The sequence below is a fragment of the Camelina sativa genome, chromosome 12, assembly GCF_030686135.1.
Source record: "Camelina sativa cultivar CO46 ecotype springtype chromosome 12, ASM3068613v1".
In the NCBI taxonomy this organism is placed as follows: Eukaryota; Viridiplantae; Streptophyta; class Magnoliopsida; order Brassicales; family Brassicaceae; genus Camelina; species Camelina sativa.
The window spans coordinates 29063518-29069517 of record NC_141891.1 but is presented as its reverse complement, the minus strand read 5'-3'; the positions used below and the strand labels follow the sequence as shown (position 1 = coordinate 29069517).

At 29.6% G+C, this 6000-nt stretch overlaps 1 long non-coding RNA gene across 1 annotated transcript; it reads right to left on the bottom strand.

The window, feature by feature from the left end:
• Positions 1-4874: 4874 nt before the first annotated feature.
• Positions 4875-5493, bottom strand: LOC109128086 (uncharacterized). The gene is made up of 2 exons (XR_002034537.2): positions 5236-5493; positions 4875-5148 (listed from the first exon to the last, which is right to left on the bottom strand). It is a non-coding gene; the product is annotated as an uncharacterized LOC109128086 (long non-coding RNA).
• Positions 5494-6000: the final 507 nt, after the last annotated feature.

Here is a 6000-nt window from a genome sequence, read left to right as displayed (position 1 = left end):
TATAATCAGTTGGAATGTGATATATATATATATATATATATATATATATATATATATATATATTTCTTATTATATAAAGCTTAGTTCTCAAAGTTAGTAACTCACCAGATCGTGACACGTGTCAATTTTAACGATCATATATCAAAGTTAAAATCTCACCAGATCGTAATACGTGTCAGTTTTAACGATTAAATATCAAAGTTGGTAACTCATCAGATCGTGACACGTGTCAATTTTAACGATCAAAAATTAAAATTTTCAAGCTTGGTAAAACGAAGCATATATAAGATCATTGTAATCCCCTATATATTAAAAGAGAAACATTTGGGAGAAAAAGCTGACGTGTCATCGCCAGAGAGCTCCGTACCTAATTTATTGTTCACCCTTAGTATTTCATAAAATTACATTAAACTGCCACTGCTATATATACTTCTTTTGTCAACTGCCATTGATATTCAATTTATTTATATACACAATATTTTGCTCATATAAATTGGTAAATATTATTCAAAAATTAAGAAATATTATCCTCTACATATTTTTGAAATTAAATTAATTTTATCATGTATGTAATATAATAATATAACTATATTATGAGATGTAAAAAATATATTTAAAATGATATCTTCAAAAATATAAATAATGTTACCTTTCTAATAATTTTATAAAGCTCTAATGGTGAAATAATCAAAGATCATTAAATATATAGGGGATTTACATTAAATTGTCATTAGTATAATTAAGGAATATTTCATTCAATAATTAAAGGAATTCTATACTATTAATTTGGAAATACACTTAAGGGTTAAAAAAAAATCATATCAAATATACATGTTGCCAAAATAACCCAATTTACATATTAAGAAGAAGATTAAACAACAAATTTATTATATTTTAGGAAATCGTTCAAATGAGTTCCATAATAATCATGTTATGAGAATTTTGTATGGGTATATTCATGTATGGCAATATACGGGACGAGAATTTGGGAACAAGAATTCAATCAGAACATATGCGGACATACTATTTACTCATATGAATTACGAGGAATGAGTTTTTTCAGGTCAAAAAAAAAAATAAACATTGCAATCACACATATTATACGGGTTTGATCGCCTGACAATTATATTTAGGTCATCTGGAAAGTCTATGATATGCAACGGGATGGGTATAGAAAAGTAGACATGAACATGGTACGATTACGGTTAATTAACTATTGGTTATGGTTAAATTCAAAACAAGACGAGCATCTCATATACAGAACATGATGAGTATCTCAGTAGTAACAACATTTAGTGGTCCCATATATTTAACAAGACGGTTTCAGTTAAATTCAATTTTAATATATTTAGCGTGATGTATACAAAACAAGACGAGTATCTCATTCTAATATATATACATCTAGGTTAAATACATGAAATAATTGAAACTGAAACCCAATCCAAATTTGATATGTTTAGATATGTTTAGATTACATTTAGAATAATATACATGTAATATAACGTATCTAAATTATATCTTTATTTTTTCTTATATATATCATTTATGTAGGTCTAAGTAGAGGTTTACATAAAAAGTTTCTAATTTTTTAAAATATTATACAAAAATAACTCCGCACGTACATGCGGGTCCAAACCTAGTATATATATATATCTCTCTTATTATATAAAGTTTGGTTCTCAAAGTTAGTAACTCACCAGATCGTGACACGTGTTAGTTTTAACGATCAGAGATCAAAGTTAAAAACTCACTAGATCATGACATGTGTCAGTTTTAACGATTAAATATCCAAGTTAGTAATTCATCAGATCGTGACACGTGTCAATTTTAACGATCATAAATCACATATCAAAGTTAATAACTCATCAGATCGTGACACGTGTCAATATTAACGATCAAAAATCACAGTTTTCAAGCTTGGTAAAACGATAAGATAATTATAATCTTATTATATTTAAAAAAGAATTTGTTATTCCTAAAAAGAAAAAGATTGTAAATACACCCCTCTATATAAGCAGAGAGATAACATATTTTTCACCAAATAAAATAATTTTGACTAGATTTGTTTTTCTTGGTAAAAATTTCTTCTTTGTTTTTTATTAACCTTTTGTTTGACACATCATTGTTCTTGAACAAGTCTCGAATGCAATTTGTTTGTTGTCTAATCAAAGCAACTATATAAAAAGATTCCTAGATATTATCACGTGTTTTCGTAGTCGTTTCTTTGAATTTTTTTTCGTTTCTCAATTTCATATTGCATACTACGCAATCTTTGACTTTGAATTGTTAACAAAGTTTCTTATGCATAATAACTAAGGTTTTTGGGATTAACAAATTCCTCACGGTGTTATTATTATTTCTATTAATTTGCAGGACATGTAGCATAGAAAAAAGATGAATACACAAATGCAATATAGCAACAGAGATTATATAACACTAGATCAACTAAACAGAAAGCGTTCTTATCGTCGAACGATAGTACGTCTTACAAAAAAAGTGGAAAGCAAGAATTCTTTTTAAAAAACAATGAGCACATTGGAATAAATTTTCTCACAAAATAGAAAAGGGATTAAGGAAAATATACAGGAAATTATTAATTCTAAAAAATGTAAATACTCACTTTTGTACAAACATCAATCGTCTCATATTATTCATCTAACAAAATAATTTATTCAAAAATATTGCTTTCAACTTTGTTCTATTGGTCAAACTTTTTTAATGGGAAAACAAATTTTCCTTATTTTTCTAACAAAAATATACTCCTACTTTCTACTTTTTCAGTTTGGAATAGGTAAGATTAATATGTTGACCCAAAAAAAATGGAAGATTAATAATATATGCATCTTCTTTTTCTAATACTGTATTTTAAAATTTATTGTAGTAGTTTTAGATTGTTTTATTAAATTTATATTTTCATTTTTGAATTATTTGAGATCCATATATCGCCGTGCTTATAATTTTCTATTATTTCATTAATTATGTCATATTAATTTTCTTTTAATTTCTCAACCTTGATTGGTTGGTCATAGATCTTTTTTTATACAAACATAATTGTTACCATTAGTTCAATCTCAAAAGGAGATAAAGAAGAGAAGGTCATCAACATAATGGTTGGATAAAATAGGCTAATCAAACACTACAACAAACATAGATAGATTGGAAAAACATAAATCGTTGTTGATAGATCTAGAGGAGCTTGAAGACAGAGGCTACATCATGGTGTGTCAAAGAAACTTCCATGAATACATTGAGAAATTTAACATTAGTTACCATCAAAAGATTTTGTGACATTAGAAAATGGTCTTTAGTTTCATTGGTTGCTGGAGTAAGCCACTTTGAGATAGCTAAAGACGTGAACATTTTTTCTCCACACAGGAGGAGGGCAGAGCCGAGATTCTCTCTATGGTGGAGGAGGTTGGACGCAAGGTTATCTCCTCAAGGGAGGAAGGTGGGGAGGTTGGACACAATGTTATCTTCCCAAAGGAGAAAGGCAGAGCGAAAGTTCTCTCCATGGTGGAGGAGGTTGGACGCAAGGTTCTCTGCATAAGAGAGGAGGGCAGAACCGAGGTTCTCTTTATGGTTAGTCATACACTATTGTGATGTAATTTATTTTTTATTCAAAATGTTTTTTGAGCCAACAATTTTAGTGATTAAAGAAACTATGCAAAAGTGAAAGTAAAGAGACATATAATAGGTGGCTTAATTTGTTCTAGGTGGTAGTAAATAATATATTTATAACATACAATATATCTAGGTGTAAAAAATAGACTTTTAATGGTAACATACATAAAATATTTGTATATGGATATAAATCAGTGTATTATAGCGAAAAAACTTTTTATAAATAATGTACAATAAATTTAAATATATTTTTATTAAATTCTATTTTATTTACAAAACGCTAAATCCGCACATCGGACGGATCCTTATCTAGTATATATATAATTTCAAACAAAATTAATAGTAATATTACGAAACTGACGTAATATTTTTCTCGGATAGTATAGGTTAGTAGAGATTTTCATGTCGGTCACATGGACAATTGTGAGACCATAAAGTTTGCGTCGTTTGATTCTCTGGTGAAATTTTTACCAAAGTTGTTGTGCCTAAATCATTGTGGAAGATCTTGTTGAGTTTTTCGGCGAACTTTTGTTTTTTATTTTTCATCTGGTAATTTTGTTTAAGTAAATCCCCTACAACATTAAAATAATTTTAATGCAGTGACTAATGGTAAGTTTTTAATGCACAAGACATCATCACATCATATATTAAGTTCCGCTCTTTTTCTAAAATGTAAGAATTTGGCTAAATAACCGACATGTTGAGGCTTAATATTTAAAAAAAAAAAACAACATTATCGCAATATCTTTTCTTGAAATGGTAATATGTTAAAAATCAAAAGTTGTCTTGTCCATGCACAATTTTGTTCTTTACATTACCGAAATGGTCATCACCATACAAAAGATAACTTAAATTTAAATCATCAGATTTGGGTTATTCTAATTATTTTTTTCCATGGAGTGTCATCTATAGAAAGGAGAAGTACGCCTATGTAGTTACACTTTTTCCTAAAAAATTACATTAAATGTCATTAGTCACAAGACCATTTCAAAAAATTTTAGCCTTGGACGTTCGGTTTAATCGGGTTAAACGGATAGGATTGTTCGGTTTAAAGGAAATTCGGTTTTTCAAAAATTCCACTGAATAGACCCGAATTAAAAATCGGTTTGGGTCGGTTCGGAAGTCGGTTTGTTCGGGTCGGTTCAGAAGTCGGTTTGTTCGGGTCGGTTATTAGCTAAAATTTATATTCCGAAATTGAACCGAATAATTTTTTCTTCGGTATTCGGTTTCTATTTCGGTTTACATATCACAAATACGAAAATTTACTCTATAAAAAAGATCCAAATCCACTAAAAACCCATTACAAATACAATAAAAGGCCCAAAATACAATTAACAAAAACCCAAGATTCAATTAATAGTCCAACCCAACAAAATGTTAGGGTTTTGACAAAGATATAGGCTGCCGCATGAGCAGCGACGGCTGTGATGGTAACGGTGACAGCAACGGCGTTCGCCGACCACCCTGTTACACCTTTAAGTGAGGCTGCGTTGAAGGATGTTGATGAGTCTGTTTCTAACATTTTCACTAAAACAAGAAAGTAAACAATTAAATCAGTCTAAGATCTAGACAACGAAAAGCATGCAAGACCAATAATCAAATGTAAACACAAACCTCACGCTGTAAGTTAATTGAAGGCGGATTAAGTTGAGGGAGATTCTCGGTCCTAGCTGCCATTGTTAAGTATGGATTAAAGCTTCCGATTTAGAAGAAAAAAACAAACGAAGATAATATGAGGATAAAGATGAGAACTAAGAAGACCAATATGTAGTAGAGTCTAGAAAAAGAGGAAGGAGAAGAAGAAGGAAGATGGTAAAGGAGAAGAGAGTGGAAGAAGGAGGCGAGATCTTTTTTTCTGTGATCGATGCAATGAATTAGATCTAGGGTTTTAAATTTTTATACCATGTTCCTCTTAACCGAATAAACCGATCGGTAATCGGATACCGAACCGAGAAAATCAAAATCCGAATCCTTAAAATAATTGTACCGATCGGTTTATTGCTCCTCTCTCAATCACTGCCGAAAACCGAATGTTTCGGTTTGATCGGTTTGGTTTGATCGGTTTTTGCCGATTGCCCAGGACTAAAAATTTACTCCCTCCGTTTCATAATATAGAATGTCTATAAAATTATTTTTGTTCCATAATATAGGATGTTTCCAAATTTCTATGCAATTTTTGAATTAATTTCATATTTTATATTATGCAATTTTGTTTATGATTGGTTAAACCTTTTAAAAGTAATAATTTCTTAATATGCGTGTTTTAACAAAAACATCATATATTTTGTGTAACATCTATGTTCTGAAATTATATTTTTGGTTGTGTTGAATAAATCAAAGGAGTGAATTTTAATTAATTTTGGTTTAATTATCGGTTTA